Source organism: Anopheles moucheti, chromosome 3 (assembly GCF_943734755.1).
Source record: "Anopheles moucheti chromosome 3, idAnoMoucSN_F20_07, whole genome shotgun sequence".
NCBI lineage: Eukaryota > Metazoa > Arthropoda > Insecta > Diptera > Culicidae > Anopheles > Anopheles moucheti.
In genome coordinates, this window is record NC_069141.1 from 15085054 (window position 1) to 15104541 (window position 19488).

The following is a 19488-nucleotide window of genomic DNA, read 5'->3' on the forward strand; positions in this document are numbered from 1 at the left end:
AATCTGGTGAATACGGCGGTTGCGGAACGATATGAGGGCCAGTTGTTGTGAAAAACTCCCTCAAAATGATGGCCGTATGGGAGGGCGCATTAACATTTTGCAAAAACCAGCTGTTGTTTTTCCACAAATCCGGCCGCTTTCCACGGGCCGGAAATCCCAACACTTTCCGAAAGGTCTCGTATCGTCAACCGACGATTGTTGACCACCAAATCCTTGATTTGGACGACGTGGGCGTCGTCGGTCGAGGTGGATGGTCTCCCCGGACGGTCCTCGTCTTCGACCTTCTCACGGCCATTCTTGAAATCACTGTACCATTTGTACACATTTTTCTTCGACATAGAATCTTCCCAAAAGGCTTTTTGTAGCATCCGCAATGTTTCCGCAGCGTTTATTTCATTGCACAAACAAAATTTGATACAGGCGCGCTGTTCCACAAACTTAACAACTCGATCAATATGGACAAAAACACATGGCGCAGCTCCGAAAACAAATTGTCACTACTAGCCGGGTTGATGTTTTGACTTGAAACTTGGCAGATCTATCAAAAACATACATATTGACAAACGAAAAATAAAAACAAGGGGCTTCTTTAGGTGCGAGAAATTTTTACATCTAGTGTCACCTTACTTTTCGGACACAGTAGTAAATCGTTAGCAGTAACCACGTGGACACTGCGTAGCGTGTACTCCTTCTCGTTTCACCTCATCGTCGCCGCAAGGTAAGCTCCGGGGTTAATAGGAAGGTAAGCTACCTGTCACAGCATAAGCCACGAACCGCGCGAGGTCCTGTTTATGACCGCAACGAGCCTCCGTCATCGGCCGACACCAGTCACCAGTGCACAGCCAACCATCGTTGACGCCATAAACAAACAGATCGTTCATATCCGAGGCTCAACACCGTGCACCAAATGTCACCGAGCCGGTGCTAGACGCTGGCAAAAATCAAAAACGTGAACAAAAAAAGTCAGCCAACCACACCACCGAACGGCTTTCATTATTTACTTCTCCTTCGTGGGTAGGTGAGGTCCCCGGTCCCAAGCTCGGGAGCCTGGGAATCGAGCGTATGAAACTAGCAGCTGCCACGGTGTGAAACATTACCATTGCGGAGAACTCGGGAACAAAACGAATGTGGCACCACCTCAACCGAACTGTATTGTGTAGTAAGATTGCAAGAGTGCGAGACGGCAAGTGAACTGCTGTACATCAGTGCAGCAAAAAAAAAAGAAACGCCTGAAACACGAATGACATACATAGATCCTTGACGGCCTATAACTGTCGCTTGGCAGGTTGTCCATGTCACAACTCAACGCGACACCACACCGCGCTTGGGCCACTTCCAGCCGAGCATTGTACCGTGCGTGTGTGTGTGTGGGGGGGCTTCTTTTTTGTCTCTGTTCCAGCCGCTTTTCTCACTGTTCTCACCGTATCAAACGATGCTTCCTGTGGTTTGAAATGCCGGAAGCCTCCGATTCCATGCCGATACTTTCCAGCGGCTTCACGAGTTTAAATGAACGCTTAACTGATGGTAATGCTCACCGTGCTTGTCCACCGAGAAGTGACTGTATCGGAATGGTAACGCAACAGCAGCAGCAGCAAAAAAAAGACGGATCCTCTCTATAGTGTCCGGCTTCCAACAGCTAGCGTAACAGCTGTATCTGCAGCAAAAGGTAGCAAGCGCGCGTTTTACAATTCCTCCCATGTCCTTCTTTCTTTCGACGCGAGACACGTGCCCGAGCGACGGCAATGAAATCTGCAACAACACAAAAAACCACCACCCCCCCCCCCCCGAAACACACACACGCTTTATGCTATACACGGCTAAAGTGCAACAAAAAATGCGCCGCACTGACAATGTTGACGAAATGTGAGGAATCATTCGGGAAAATGAGAGTACAAAAAAAAGGCTGGAGTAAAAATCCCTTATCCTAGTGGCGAACGAAGCAAAAAAGCAAAAGTGCAACCACCGTTTGGAGGGCCGGTGGTAGCGATCCAACCCAAATGCTACAGGGTTGTTACTCAAACCGAGCCGGAAACAACCGAAAACTCTGTGTGTATGATGCGGACGCCTCCCGTACAGGACAGGACATCCCGAAAATGTCTAAGCAATTCATCTTGCTAAATGGATTGTAAACAACTGCAGGAATTCACTGTAGCTTTTGGTCGGAAAGTGAAGACTGTAAATCGCTCCAAACTTATGCCATGCCGGTTCATCAACCAGCCTGCCGCGATGGGCAACATGTTGATGGATGGACTTTTTACAATGAAAGCAATTAGTTAGACACAGAATAGACTTCCAATGGAAGTTCATATCTGTATTGATTCTATTCTATCCTGAGATGAACATTTGTTTTTGAGACAAATTTATGGAAAACACTTTCACAATGACTTGATCGGTAATTGGAATTAGTAATTTAAATTAGAAGTAATAATAGTTGGAGATAAATCGAATATTGACTAATGGAACCAATCGTTAAATTTCTTTAAGAGAGTTACTTTGATTTAATTTTAATTGAAGGTTTATTTAAACAACAATGTTTTAAGCTCGAGTCGGTTTTTAAAGTAAACCAATACCGCTTCTAACATTAACAATTGACGATCATATATAAGAACAAGATCAAGATTCCAAATTGGGTTGGTAAGATCTGATATCAACTATTCTTAAAACCTTAACCCTAAACCTTAAAAAAATTTAAATTAATTCTTCAAGAATTAAAAATCATCAGTCATTTATTAAGTATCTCTAAGAAATGTTTGGAAATCATTATAAAATCTTTAAATGAAACAATTATTTATTGTTCTTACGAAGCAAAACAACACCTGATTTAGTTTTGAACGGCACAATCAACACTTTAAACAGCAGCAACTCATTCGTAATAAATTGTTGATTCTATTTCCCGTCTTATGTCACACAGCATCAGATTATAACAATATTCCCAAAACCCTTGTTTCATATCCTGTTACTGATAAATTTAAACAAACTCACCAAACATGCTTTGCCATGCGGCACTCAACCGCTCGTATCCAGTGTATCGTAAACAAATATTGCTTTCTTCGTTTCGCTACAAATCACAAACCGTCATATAATAGGAATTATGGACGCCAGAGCATAAAATTCGTTCCAAATATCATTGTGTCACAGTCGTTCCGGTTGCAATGCTTCATCCAGTATAAATCATAAACCCATCGGCCAGGGGATAGCACGGCCAGCTGGGAGCAACGCTGGGCCGAAATGGGATAATCGAGCTCGAACTCAACATAAAAATATAACATGCTTTGGCGTGGCACACACACTTTCCGAAACCGTATCCCAGCGCAGCATAAATCCATCAAGCCCGAAAATGAAATAGAGCGAAATAGGAGTACAGTACAGCTTTAACCAAAACCCAACATAATAAAAAAGAAACACACATAATAGTAAAACACACATATACCACCGCAATCGATCACTGCAGTCGCATTGGCGGTTGTTTGGACCGAAAAGGAAATAAAATGCTATTTCAAACAAGAAAATAACGCACACAATCAAAATACCACCGCCAAAGAGTCCTAAGTCTAGCAAACTAAAACGAACAGCGAGAGGAAAAATCCTTGAATCCCACAAATTTTGCATCGAAATAGAGGCTATAAATTAAGATTTCTGTCGGATTTCCCGGCCACTTCCCAAAGCAATCGTTTGACGAGAAGCGAATCTGAAAGGCACATTCTCTCCTTTTGTCGGAAGCTCACCGATGATGCACCACGTTGCACGGCTGCACTCGAAAATCCAGAACCAAACATCAGTGATGGCTGGGCCGACTGGTACTGGTCGGCCATACTTCTCCCGAGGATGTGTCATTTCGTCTAGTTTCCGGTGCGCTGCAGAATGCATTTCAGCTTTCTCAACCATTTCGGTCGTGCTTCGTCCCGATTCGAGAGCATTTATTTTCCGCCCAATACGCTGCATGCGCATGCTAGAGACGGAGTTCATGCTTTGCAACCACTTTCCGATCAGTTCTTTATGATCGGTGTCATTTTTTTTTTGTGTGCACATTCTTCCCATTCTCTCGCTTCAATCAGCTTTCAAACGTGTTCCGCAGTGTCGTTGGAAATAATGAAAAAAAGTATACCACTCGTTCCGGTGTGAAACATGGCTGTCTGAAGGGAGACATGAAGGTGCCATTAGACTCCATAAATAACCGATCCTTCACAGTAATATTTTACGCGGTATAATATTTAAACTGAATGTTCGAGATGTCTTGACGGTATTTGGGTGTGTTTGTATGTAAGAGCGAGTCGTTTAACTTGTTGTAAGAAAATTTTACATCAATTTGCATTGACGAGTTTTCCATTAACAAATATCAAAAATATTTTAGAATTAAAAGAGACATCTAAATTAGAAAACTCTAAGAAATGTTAAACTTTTACCTTCAAAAAATATTTATTTCTTCGGCATGTTTGAGGAGTTCGAGTGTCTTAACATTTGACTAAAACTTGTAACTTTATCTACGGAATATTTGATGAGACAAACGATACAAAAAACGATTAAACAAATATCGTTTTGGATCATGCACCTCTTTTTTTTACTGAGTACAGCAATCCAAATGTAAATATATTTCATAAGCCCGGAAACGGCTGATCGATTTCGAGTGCATCCATCGCGCATCTCGCCTCGCTTGTCCGTCTCGTACGGCCATTAAGCGTAACAAGAGTTAAAACAAAAACCCACCAACATAAAACACAAACCCTACATCGATTCGGCAATCCGCTGATGCCTCACGCACTTGTCACACGTGGAAAGCGTTTTTCGTGTGACATTCCCGACCCCACCAGCGTGTCATGCGCGAATCCGAGAGATGTAGCTCGCCCCAGTTACGCACGCTTACGTACGGGCCGCCAAACAAGCAACCATAAAAGTGCATGATTTAAGCGACAGTCGTAAAAATAATTGTTAAAACAATACTATGAAAGCGCATAAAAATGCATTCACTGTCGCCATATATCATATCTTCGATGCATTGTCATCTGCATGTCGTTTGGCTGTACGGTTGCCCGCCATCTCGTCTCCGAGCACCGGATGTCTGACGAGAATCGGTTACGTGGCAGACAGGATCGAAGTGCACCGGTGCTCGTCCACCATGCGCACGAGCGGAGCAATTTTCTATGCAATTGTCACTCTGCTGCTGTTGCTGGTGCGACTCCTCGTTCATCCAGCGCGACCGTGCCCTGGACGGTTGTCCTTCCGGGTGCATCAATAAATCGAATGCAACGCGTGGATACGTGGCTAACCCGCCTCCGCTCCACCACCGGGTGCGGTTGCAGTTCCGGGGGAAAGTTCTACGTTCTCGTTTACATTTGAAGTATGTGTTCATATCACACAAATCATTTCACTTCACTTCTTGTTTCTACTTTTATTTCGGTCGCAATGTTTCTTTTTTGTTCACGTTCCGTTTTTGGTGTGTGCGCGTAATATCTCGCGTACCGTTTCGCGAACTCGTTTGCGGTTCGCCGTTCTGCCCGAATCCCCGTGTCCGCATGAATCAAACCAATCCATCGAAACTGGTGCATCCTCCACCCGATATGCCGATGCCTCGACGGAGTCCATCGTGCGAGTGGCCCCTGCCCGGTGTTCGTTACTCAGGATATTTGAATTGCCACGTGAGTAATAAATAATTTACAATTATCATGTCAAGGTTGTGTACGCTTTTTTGTCGGTCATACGGGGTTCCGCGGCAGTCATCGGTGGTCCCAGGACACCAGAGGGCGATCGAAAGATGGCTGGCCAGAGTACAGCGATGGGATGCATGGTTTATATTCGTTTTTTTTTGTTTGGTTCATTCCATCCTCCAGTCCTTCGGGCCTTTCTGCTACTGCTCCACCAGTTGAGGGTTATGAATGACCGAATTTGGCTTCTCTTCTGCTAGCCACCGACAAACTAGCCATTCCGCGCGAGGATGGATGGATGTAAATGGCCATTTGGATTGTTTTTTTGTTTGTGTCTTCTGCCCGCCTGCCATCCCATACCCCTGTTTCCCCGGGCTACGCGGAAGACAAGTTCTACAGCCAAAACTGCTCTACTGCCGCTTCTACTCCCGAACCAAAAAAAGGAAAAAAAAACATCCACCCCGAAAAACTGGCCGTGAGATGAAGGATCGTTAGTTTTTCGGTTCGGGCACCATGCACGGGACACACCAAAACCGGGAAGCTATATTTTTGCGGTTGTTTGCCTGCGGATCCATATTTCACAGTGACGAATGATCACTGCTCAAAAAATATCCAGAAGCATGCGATGATTTATTACGGCACCGGATCTGGCCAACGCGACGCAAAAGCTAAACCAAGAGCGTGTCCTTTTCAGGGCCTTTGTTTGGGGCGAAAGTTATGGTTTCGGATCGGCTCGAGAAACCGACAGCTTATGGTTTTTGGGCCGAGGACGAAGGCAGATGAATATTAAACTAATTCTGCTAGATGCCCACCGTGCGCAAACAAAACCTATTCACCTAATATACCATCATCTCTATTTTGGTATGCTCGTATCCCGATGGTTGATTGGTGGTGAATGATTTTAATAAATTGTTTTAAGGGTTTTAAAAAATTAAATTTAATGAACAATTAACTTTAATTTCTTATAGAACAAATGCATGTGTAAATCGTAGTTACGACAAAAAATTTACAATAAATTTATGTTAAAAGTCGATTCATACACCGTATTTGTCATGCTTCTTCCTCATCTCCATTAGCACAATTTTCAATTGCGCTTCTACAATGTTGACAAATTGTTTATAAAGTGATCCTCATACTTTGTCCTTCTGGCTGGAGCTCGCTTGACTCAGATAAACATTTCCCACTGCTCGCCAAACGGTATCAGCCAGCACCACGGGGCCAAGCGAGCGGTGAAGGGTCCAGGGCACCGATACCCGCTCATCGATTGCTCCCCGTCTGTTCGCACAATTGTGCCTGACGAGGCTGGCATCACAAATGACGTGGTCTTTAATTTACGACGTCTCACATGTGCAGCAGAGCGTTCACTTCATCACCAGTCGTCAAGTGAAGGGCGAACATAAGCGACGCCAGTGACTTCGGCACAAATCACGAGCTCGATCTAGCCCTTGAGGGTTTCGCAAAACGCAACTGGCCCCGCAAACGGTCCGGAGTGTGGTGGAACGATGGAGGCCACCTTCTTCCGGGACTCCTCGACCGCCTTCCCCCCGCCAAACCGAAAGCCGTGCGTCGAGACATCGTATGTCATTCATCTCGCACCAAGCTTTATAGGCAAATTACATAAACACATAAATACAATTCGCATCCCTCTCCTCCCCGGGGCATCTTCCGTTTCCTCCCTCCCCCCCACTGCCACCAGACCAGAGGGTTCGTTCGTCCGCTCAAGACGACCCACTCCTAACAGAGACATCCATCCCGGAGAGGCGATCGGGCTGGAAAGAAGAAAAAAAGCGATGCAAGCGCCACAAAGATGAACAGAAACCAGCTCGCCAACGAGCACATTCGGTGCTTGACAGCTGTAAATCATTCAATCTTATATCAGAACGTTAATGTCACTTGGAGGCCCGCAAACGGGAATGCACCCAGCAGCCGATGTTGGTCCTCCCTGTTTGGCTGTGTGAGTGTTTCGTTTGATGGGATGGGACCCTGACACTGCGACAGTCTTGAAGATTGGGTGAAACTCCCCACATCCATTCACACCGACCTGATTCTTGGCTTGACAGAGGGAGAAAGCGTTAAGTGTGGGCCGAAATGAATGTTTTCTTGTCTTGTCCATTTTCGTTTTTCATCTTCCACTTTCCCTCACGCAGTGGGATTCACTCGGATGATCAACAACCTCCATGCATCAACCTCCGCCTGACTCTTCCCTAAAACAGACGAGATTCCAACGAATCGCTGCAAATATCATTATTAGCAAACAGCTTTTCGAATGCGGCAGAGTGGCGAGGTGGGAAGACATCGCACATCGTTGTTCGTCGAGAATTTTCCAATGACTGACACTGGCTCGCTGGACGGCCCTCTGTGCCGCTGCCACGCTGACGCGCTTGACGAGCAGTGCGTCCCAGCCGCACTGGTAATACCGCTTATAGCGCACGGTCATAAATTTTTCTTTCGGGCAATAAATAAAAAAAATCATAACACGAAGCTCTATCGCTGGCGAGCCGCACCGCCAAGAACTGCACTGCAGAAAGTCTGGAGGTGGCGAAGCGAACCAGCCGAAAGGAATGATGATTTTTCTGTCCCCCCTCCGTTCAAAATGATGTCATTTCGGGTTTTAAGTATCTTTAAATTGTACCACGGCAGTTTCAACCCCCGCCGACGATTCCACCAGCTCTGGCCGACATTCGTGCTGATTAGCTTGGCTCCCGAGGCGCTGCTATTACGGCGTGCGTTTGAGCGCCATTTATGCAAAGCGCATTATCAGCGGAGATACATTTAATTGTCCTGCCGGTGCGTGGCCATAATCTTTGGAAATCCATAATCTTCCCACGTACCTAAGCTGATCCGGCAGGTTCCCGGTGCACTGGCCGGTTCGGCCGTCCATTCACTCCCGACTGGCCATGGCCCAGTCAACCTGGTCGCAGACGATTGAAGGAATGTAAATAAAATAAATTAACACGTCAAACGCGTTTATTATTGATTTATTGTCTTGTTTTTGAGTTTTATGTGCGCACATTAAATTATATGCATGTATCTTCACATCGTGCATCGCTCACTCGTTCTCTCTCTCTCTCTCTCGGTCAGTCCCGATTTGAAGAAGTACGTCGTTCGTACGATGATGGAACGTTGATTAACGCCGCGACAGAGCAGGCGCGTTCCTTTTCAGCTTGATCGTAAAAGACGCACGTTGACACCGGTTGATCAGTACCGGTTGCTGCTAGCGGCGACTGAAAGTTGATGGTCCGCTGATGGACAGCTTTACAAAACTGGCCCACTTCATAGAGCCGTAACTGGAAGACTTGTTTAAATCCCATCACCGAATGCAAAATATGTATTTCATTCTACCCTTTCATTTATTCGTTTTGATAAACGGTATTTTTTACTTTATTAACTGATAAAACTAATTGTATAGAATCATGTTAGTATAATTAATAAATTTACACAAAAGATTTTCCTTTTTACTTTGTAAGCATAATTTCTTTATTCCTCCGATTATTTATAAAGATTTTTTCTAAATTGTTCCTTAAATTAGTTATTATTAACAATATTCATTACATTAATTTTATTTTGTCAAACATTTCTGCAGTAGATTTTCAATAATTACCCATCTATGTTACTTCCATGTAAGTCATTTTATTCGGCATTAAACATAAATGCTTACATTAATACCACTAGCGCCATCTGACGTTCGGTCCCGGAATCATCGTCGTTAACCATGCTGAAATGTGAATCTGTTTGGCGAATGATTTTTTTTTCTTTCCACTGCTTCTTCTCGATGTGGAGGTTTTATGAGAAGGAAGTTTCTGCGTCGTCTACGTCCAAGAATTAATAAAAAAAACCGTTGCCAGTAGCAAACGGCCCAGTCCATTCACTCACGAACTGTGTGCGAGAAATCCTGTTTTAATCTCGGCCAATCGTCAACGTTGCTCGCTCTCAAGCACGCGATGCACGAATGTCATCCATCTACACCCGTCCACATCGGGACTGCCTCCATCGTCCAGGATTACCCGAAAACCGCGCACCGCGTCCTATCCCGCAAAAATGCACCACGTTCAAAAGCACCGGAATGCAGTGCGGAGAAAAGGTGACGAGGCATCTGGAACAAACATTTTCTCGGCACGAAAACTCATCGCTCCCATCACAGGGCCCGGGCATGAAGTACGTTCATGTCAGCCGAGATCGCGTTTGGTTCGGCACACTCGAGATGCATCCTGCAAAACAATTAATAACAATCAAGCAACTGCCACCTCCATCAACTCTCGCATCCGCCATTTGCTGCGCCAAATTCGGTTCCGCCGTTTCGACAGTTACAGCTTTCCAGCGTTCCAGCAGGGCGTAGATCGGGCCCGGGGCGGCGCGGACACGACACACACGGATCGCGCGCGGGTACCAATCAACGGTCATCATCTTCATCTACACAACGGATTGGGATGGAGCTGCATATTCGCTCGAACTGCACCGCTTCGGGGCGTTAGGAATTCTCGTCAAGTCGCCCGAAGAATGGCACACCGTTGGACCTTTGGAACCTGTTTTCCGTGTGGCAGAAAAAAAAGCCACACAACTGTCGCATAATCCCTTCGTGCGATTGAGCCAGCGGATGTAAAAATGGCAACACCGAAGCATAAATTAACAGCTACCAGTTTTAAATTAACGACACACACTGGCGGTGCCACTCGACCGAACGACCACGTATGTGGATGGTTGTGTGATTTTATTGTGGCTCGTAAATGAGTTTCGATGAAGAGTCGATCCATCGGAGAGCTGAAGAGTTCGAGAAGATGAACATGTTTTGTTTTAAACATTAGTTTCTAAAATATTCAAGTCAACTGACATCCTTCTTATGATGAGTGTAGTCCTTTTTATTGTTTCAGAAGTTAATTTCTATTCAGAATATATGAAACGTTATGAAATCCGACCCATATCTAAAATATGTTTATTCAAATTGTACATACCTTATTAAAAGACACAGTTAAATGAACATTTGCTGTCTTCTAAATAATCCATTTTACTTTTGCTACTATATATATGAAACAACAGATATAGATCACACGATTTTAACTTCTTCAAAATGTCTTCGGAAGTTTGAGGATTGTTTCTATCCAAAGATCATGTCATGTCCTTGTGGAGATTTGATGGAGTTCTTCCAACTGCCCTGAGCGTCCCATATCAGGTCAAAGTTTCTTTAATATATTAACTTCAATAATGGTAATCGAAATTGGGAGTTCGAAGCATTCAAATGCTCACTATGCGAGATTTTTCTCGTTGAAAGGAGTATTTTTGTAGCATTTAGATGTATTCGTCATCGTTAAAAGTGTTGCTCCTTTTGAGGATTAGGATGTTTTCTATTTATAAGTAGAATTAAATTATTAGCATTAGTAGAATTAGTAGAATTTCAGTAGAACAATTAAATAATTTATCATTCAATAGAAAGAAAAGGATACTAAGGGACTAATTAATAGCAAGTACTGCAGTCTGTCAGAACCTTCTGAAAGCTAGATTGATCGATGTAGATGTTAGGAAAACATTAATTTACCCTTAAAGGAACAACAGGTGTCAGCTGTGATGCCACATCGCAAAAACAAGTGCAATAGTAACATACACACACAAAAAAGCGATCAATTTCCTCAGTAAAAACAATTCCCGCTTCACACATTCCCGTAAAAACTCCACTCGCAATGCACTCCCGGCTGCGCGAGGGTCCAGAAACCAAGGCTCCCATGAGGATGGGCACGTTTAGACGTGTACTTTATGCTGGTATCCAATAACTCCCCAGCGCAAAAAAAGGATTTCAAGAGGCTTTCACTTTAACCGCTACTAACCACACTCACACATACACGCAACCAGCAAACCCCCGCTTCTGGGGGTGGTAAAGCAATCTGTACGTGTGAAAAAGCCTTTTTTGTCGTGCGTTTTGTTTTATATTCCCTACCAACTGTCAACCCCCGGCGGAAGTGGTTCGCACTCTGCAATGAAACCAAAATAAACTTAACCCTGTGCCTAGATGAATGGACACACACACACACACACACATACCACGGGCACGGCGGGAGCAACAAAATCTGCTGCAGGACAGCAGCATGAAACGATTTTGTCAAATTGCCGATTTCAATTTAATATAACACATGCACGGAGATACACTGACACCCTGCCGTACCTCCGCAGGCTGTACCACCGTGGCCCTAAACGATATCAATCTATCCCACACACTGGCATCCCCTCTTGCCCTGCTTTTCGGGGGTTGTAGCCCGAACGTCACACTGTTGCTGATGCGAGGCGTAACAAACAAAACGGGGAAAAAGCGACACTCCATCGGGGGTGGGGAAGGCCAAAACAAACATACCAAAAAATAGAATACACACCAAAAATAAAACAAAACAATCAAGAATTTGCAAGCCGAAAAATGGTTTCCCACCAGGCTTTGGGTGTGATTTTTAGTTTGTGTGTCCGTGTTCGATGTACGTGTTGGGGTTCATTTTTGCCTACTACCGTACATTGTCCTTGGCGTTTGTTGCGTACATCCTTTTCCCTGCGCTCTCTCTCTCTCTCGCTTGTTTGAGTTTTTGTTGTGTTTTGTTGTTCACATTTTCACAGCCTTGCGTTGTATCCTTCAGGCTGTATCCAAGCCTGCATAAAACTCCTGTTGCTAATTGAGGAAATCATCAACAGGACAGGATCAAACGTACACAGCGCAACAAACACGGCCACCACTGTCCGATTTAATAGTGCCCGAGCGCTAGAACGTGCCGCAAAAAAAAGTGAGAATATCGGTTTTGTTCCTTTTTATTAATTATTTAAGCTATTTCTTCTCCAGCAGTTCGCACTGTCTGCAGCAATGCGATGACGAGGTTCACGCAGTATCACTTTAAATGGCCCTCTTTCACTGCGGGCAAATGTTACTGAAGCAGAAAATTGGAAGCCCTTCCGGGCAGTAAATATTTTATACAAAACGACCGGTTCGCGGATGGAAGCTACTTAAATATTGCAACTTTTTTTTGGTCCTGTTTTTTGCTTCAAAATATTCAGTCATTTAGACTTGGAATATATTTAATAAAGCTGATTCACGTATATTTAATTTTTTTGTTCAGCTTTACTGTCCAAACGGTTCGTATTTTTTGTTTGATTGATCAATTATTGTGTAATGTTATTGGTGTATTACTCAGGAGATCATTTCTTAAATCATCGCTATCCGAACAAGCTTCAAACATTCGTCTGATGTTCTTATTGTTTCAATCGCATGCAAGAGTGAAAATAATGCGTAGACCTGTTTTTTCAAGAAGTAAAAAGTATCAAAGAAAGAAATATATTAAAAACAGTCAGCAAAAAGAGTAAAAAACAAAGCAATCCGACTGCATAATGCACCACTGACGTACCGGCTTTTCATACACCGGCAAAAATTTCACCCCAAAAACACGATACGCCCGAGATTGTACGACCGAGGCAAAAGAGTTGAGTTATTTCGCTGGCTATTCCTGGAACACGGGATCCACGGGATGGGCGGATGAAAATTACTGTAGAATTTCAATTCATTTTCACGCATCAATAATTGATTAATGTTATAATTATTGAAATAAAGATAATTGAATGAAAAACAACCACTCACAACAGGACGGAACACGGCCGAATAATCATGATGGCTGCTTTGATCTTATGCTGCACCAAAACCGAGCCGGATTGAAGTTCCGTTTTTCCGCGCTTCCTTATGCGCTCTTCCTGTGGACGTACGAACAGAGCGGGTTTAATCGGCCATATTTTAACCACCGTGAAACAAACAAACATCCGTGGCACCGGGTTTGGAAGCATAGCGATGTGCGGGAAATGTTGCAAAATATTGTGCGATGTGTAATTAATCGCTATCTTGCGAACATCAGTTGATCACTTTGTTGATCAATCAGTTGCACATAATTTGTGCTGTGCTAAACTGACTGCTGTGTGTGATGGCTTTGATGATCGAGGTACTGTGATGACATGTATGCTTAACACCAGAATAACTCCGGCCGTTGTGGACTGAAACGTTTTATGTTTAATTTAATTTTTTTTCTGGTAAATCTATTTTAGCAGACTTAATAGTCATCTGTGCTCCATCTAGTTCTTACAGTAATAATGAATAAAAAAAAACTTTTAAAACGCCGATAGTATTTTTTTGTAGTTTACACTTAATAAAAGACACGTGGTATCAGCTACTGTAAAATTTCCTAAATTTAATATGTCAAAATACAGTTCTTATTACCAGTAGAATAATATTTGTTTCCTATTAAATTATGTGTGTAGAGTAATTGTAATTTATATCATATTTATAATCGCTTATATTCCTTCTTACACCCTTTTATGTATTTATATACGTTTAAGTGTATTTAAGTTGATCCGGTGGACGTATAAGTAATGGTGCACATTAACAAAAACCTCTCCCTTTCGTAAGGATATAAGCCGTGTTGTGCTGGCTAAAGTATCATTTCGATACCATCACCATCTTCGCCCGGCTGCTCTAGGCATCGATAATGGCGCTGATGGTTCACATCACGATGGCCGACCGAATCCCTCACACAGCGCGCTGGTGCCGCTTACAAACACCACCCAGTGCGACTCGCACACCAGTGTGGCGCAAGATGGCCAAAACGCGGCAAAAGGGAGTGAATAATCAAACCGAAGCCAGCGCAAAAGGTAATCAATCATTGTCATCTCTCATTACAAATAGAGTTTGTTCGTTGTTCCTGCGCCGTACCGGCCGTGCAACCCGGTCCGGGCACACGGTAGCGTCTCTGTGTTTGTTGGATTCGTCGTATTAGGACGTCGCTCCTTTCGGAGAGCTCGGGAGATTGTGCTCGGGAAGCGGCAACCGGGGCTAACCGGGTGTCCACAGTATGGTTTCTGCCGCGTGCGATGGACAAGAGACGACGAAGTTTTCACCCGTTTTTTCAGACGTCAAACCCGAAGCCCGATGAAAGATGGACCTGGCCGGGGTTTGAGTGTTGTCGAGCCGGGGGGGTTTTTTTTTAACTTCCCCAACCCCCGGAACCCGGAACCCTTGTGTGCACACGGACACATTTCTCTCTGCTGCCAGCACACAATGGTACATTATATACAAATCAAGCGGAAGGCATACGAATTGACCCATCGGAACAGTTGATGAAAGCGGGCAAGCGTGAGCATTATGTGCGAGGCAGGAACGTAACATCCCCGGGTCGAAGGGGTGTGCAATCTTCTCTCCTGATTGGACCGGCCGAAGAAACCAATCAATTTTTATGCTTTACATTCGCTCGTTCCTCAATGTCAATTTATCAACGTCAGCGCACTGTGCCGTGGTTGGGTTTGCCTCAATTGTTTTGATAACTTCAACTGGATGATTCATACCGCAGCAATTCCTATGTAATATGGCTGCGGGCAGCTCTGCTGCAATGGTACACGATTAAGCGCTACGCTTCATAATTAATGCGTAGAATATGTATTTAAGTATCGCAAAAAAAACATCCCTTTTTTAATTCTTTACGTTAGTTGTAAGTGTTGTCTTGTTTTTCTTTTCAACATAATGTCTTTTCTTTTTTTTTTTGAGTCAGCAATAAGCCTCTCAGCAATCGCTTTTGCTCGTTTAAAACCAAATTCAAATCATCGATTCATGCCGCTTCCTACCCTACCGGTCGCCGGAGTCTCTCGTGCTTGTACGGATCGCGCAAAAGGCCTGGCGAATAAAAAAAAAAATCCCGGCAATTATTTATCATCCAGTGCGTTCGAAATGTTTGACCCTCCTTTTCCTCAGCCGTGGTTTGATTAATTACCTATTATGGGCAGAGGAATTGGTTTCGCCATTTGCTTTATGCTTCGCTTAAATTATCTGCCCAGACATCCATCCCGGCCGACAAACAGACGCGCACACACACACACACACTTATACACGCTCGAACACAAAGAGCTACAATCAAGGATCTGACATATTTCAAATGAAACTCGCTGTGTGCGACTGGGGAGGATATACGCACTGGTGAAGGTTGATTGGTGGAGGAATTGATTACATTTTAGAATCATCCATCGTGAAGAAACAGTGTTTTTATTCTTTTGCTTTTGTGTGATTCTTTTTTCTTTTTTTTTTTTTGTTGGTAATTTTCAGTCCGTTTTCTTTCCATTTTATCGGCAACACCCTTCGAGCAGAAGTAAATGTAGCACGTGCAGGGAGGGTTATCGGAAAATGAACCGAAGCGCAATACGGTGCGGTACAGGACCAGACGAAAGCCAGCGAAACGAGCTGCCATACAATGCCTTTACGGGGTGTTGGGTTACTGTCAATCGTCCTTTTATCCCTGGTGGTATATCGCAACAGTTCGACAGTCGATCGAGACATCTGATGTTTAATTGCAAAATGAAGTAATGATGAGCATTATGCACTTATGTGCTGTCACTTAAAAATGGCTGAAAACTGTAACGATGCAAACACGCCACAATGTCCTTTTGTGTACCTAAAAACTTGATTATCAAGTTTTGAGCCAAAGAACGGGTCGGGCCAATCAAAGATTCCCTCAAATAAATAGAATATTCTGGTGTAAGCATCCTGCATCTTGGCAAGGTTTAATTTTCCTGTCACTCATACACCGGTTGTGATAACTATTTAAAAAAAAAGAGACTTGGGTCTAAAAGTCCCTAAATTAGACGCCATCATAAATATATTAAATTTAAAGTCTACATGAACTATATAATCATCAATAAATGGAAATGTTGGTATATATAACTGTTAATAGAGTAAGCGTAATACTAACTAGTAAAACTAAATATGAAAGAGACATAGTAAGAATATATAGTAACTGAGTAAAATTAGTTTCATATCAAGCTAAAGAGCTTGTCTTTATAGCGCCTGCCTTTTTTGTTGATAAATTTAAAATAATCAGAATTGATAAAGAATTTCCATATGTGGCTCGATGTCAATTGATTAATGCACCAGGTATCATATGTTTGGTAGCGACTGACTGACTCCCATAACTGGCTCAGATAAAATCAAGTCTTATGCCTAACTGATGGCTGGATTGCGTTCATTTGCATTCCGTCCATCAGTCCAATGGAAAAAGAGTAATCAACATTTTTATAACCCAAAACCAAAGAAACGAACACCATTAAATTGTCTGAAGTTAAAAATATGTTTAAACCTGCCCGTCACTGAGACGATTTGAAAACGATCTACTTAACGTAAAAAAATACATCCCTCACAACCTATCGTCGCGAAAACGCCACTACGCAACACCAGTGGCAACCAAACTTCGAATCCAAATCTGATAAATCGGGACACAACAACCGAACAAAACAAAATTTGGTGAGACTTTTCGGTTGACAAACTCAGCAGTGTTAATCAATCCACGATTCCAACGAATGAATATTCAGCCAGTGACAGTGTCCAATTCTGCACCATTCTGCGCGACGGCTTAAATTAACTCATTTCAGCACGAGCACCAAAATCGATCACTAAGGCAGCAACCATGCATAACATTATTGCCACGACCGATCGGAGGCTCTAGATTGGCAACCAAACCGTGCGCTCTCGCCACCGTACATGGAACGGATGAGGCTAATGGTTGATCTCGATCTGGAAATGAAAATTTATCATCTTAAATAACAATAATTTATTCGCATTCCTCATTCTTCGACCAAAAAAAAAAAACAACATCCGAGGATACACAGTTTGCAACGCAGGAAGAGGACGTTCGGAAACCGGATCGTAACATCTTAAATGCATTTTAACGCGACGACAGTATCAGCTCGCGTGAATGTACGCAGACAGTCAGATCAGTTGCGCGGATCGGAACAGCGGTTCGGAGCGCAGGCCGACGATCAAATTGATCGTGTTCGATCAGCCATCAAACGCCCTTATCGAGCTCGCCATTCGCGACGACATTTAAGGCGATCGGTTGGTCACAACAATCCACCAACGTCAAATGACAGCTAAGAAGCAACTCGCTCGCAACTCAACCCACCACCCCCCTTCCCAGGCGACTATCAATTTCAATTCCCACTCACCGCAATCCGTTGAAGCCGGCCATCATCCACGTCATCGTCAATGGTAAGTAATGGGTGCATTGCAGCGGAGACCTGCAACATGAAGGACTTGGCAACGCACTGGCCAGCCGGACATTTTCCCTTCCCGGTTCCAGCATAAAAGTGGCAAATTCATACTACAAAAAAAAAGCTACCTTTTCCGCCGACTGTTCCCATTTTCAAACCTGTTGCATGCTCCCCGTCGACCGCCACACGTTCGCGGGGCCAGTAAACACTATCGAAACCTGCTCATGATTAACCTTACGCTCGATAGCCACGGGCCATTGCTCATGTCCACCGGGCTCAGTGCGCTTCGAAGATAAATTTGCGGCAGTTTTGACATTTTTCATTGCTGGCGCACATCGAAAGTGACTTAAATACGCCATTCGAGCACAGCAATGCATGCGCACGGGGTTTCTGATTGGGGGCTGCCAACTGCTGCTAAGGCGCTGGAATGGTCTGCTGTACGAACCAACGTTGGCAAGGTGCAATCGACGCATTGCGACGACTCCACCTGCGGGGGTATACTGGTTAATTGGTTCTATTTTTGACGCACAACTGTAAGATTAGTCTCCCCTACATAAATGGGTTTAGTGCAGGTGCGATAAACCCGGTATTCGATCAGGCGGTATCGAGCGATAGGCAAGAATGGTGTTATCTCTGCTCCAAGAACGGTAGCTACTTTCGGTCACGAATATGGAATCTCGGGAGTGCATTTTTGTGCGTGCTCTAGGTACAATTATCAGTTGCTAATGCACATTTGTGGTACCCGTTTCTATTGTTTTCTTGCTGCAGTAAGTCTCTTGTTATGTTTAAGATTTTTTTTTTGCTTTTATAATGATAAACTACTCTGTTCCTATTTTAGGCAAACTAAACACCTTGATATTGCTTCCATGTATCTACCCAACTTTCAACTTAATTTATGCCTTTTGTTTTGAGCGACAATAAAATACGTTAAACCCCATTATATCAATTTCCAGCTGCTTCCCCTATGGAAGTCACAAAAATCAAACTGCAGATGCAAGCGATATTATGTTTCAACAACAAATCAAACAAATCTACTCTTCAATCGCTGAAACAGCAAACACCTGTCACAATCGAAAACTGTCCCCCGAAGCGATCATCAACAATGGCAGCAAGAAAATTGCACGCTCTTGGAACTCCCTCAACAACTCTTTACCATTCCGTATTTCCCACACCAACCGGTGTGTGCGGCTCGTCGCTGTGACCACAAATCACCTCCGGCTGGTTAGGCTCCGGTCCCTTTTCCAACCGAACACCGAACATGCAAACCATAGCCTCCGGGGCGAACCGGTACACATTTTTTCGCAGGTGTTGCAAAACGAAAGGCTGCATGGTAGCCCTTACTGCCACCACGGCGAGGGAAATGGCTGTTTGGAATGGAAACTTTTCCTAACATATGTTTCGATCGATCGACATTCAGGCGTAGCTCATGTTTCAGCAAGCTGCCAGCAGCACAACCCGAAGACAATGTTACCGGGCGGGAAACCGAGGGCGTGAGGCGAAGAAATTTCACTACACTGTACAACGCTGCCCAACACTGCCTGGGCATGGGCGACTGACAATCGTGTGCCTGCATATCGGGCATCCGTGCTGTGCTGTCCACTTACGTCTAGTATCGACTGCATCGTTACATTCCTTGCGTTGCGCTGGCCGAATGCATCAAGGTGCGATAAAAGAAAGGAAATTCTTTTCCCCCCGCCAGGAACGGTCCTTCTTTGCTCTTGTTTCTTAAGCACACACATGGGTAGAAATTTTCTTGCCACCAAACGGGAAGCTGTTCGTTTGAGACAACCGGTCGTGTGCGATAAGTATGAGCGCG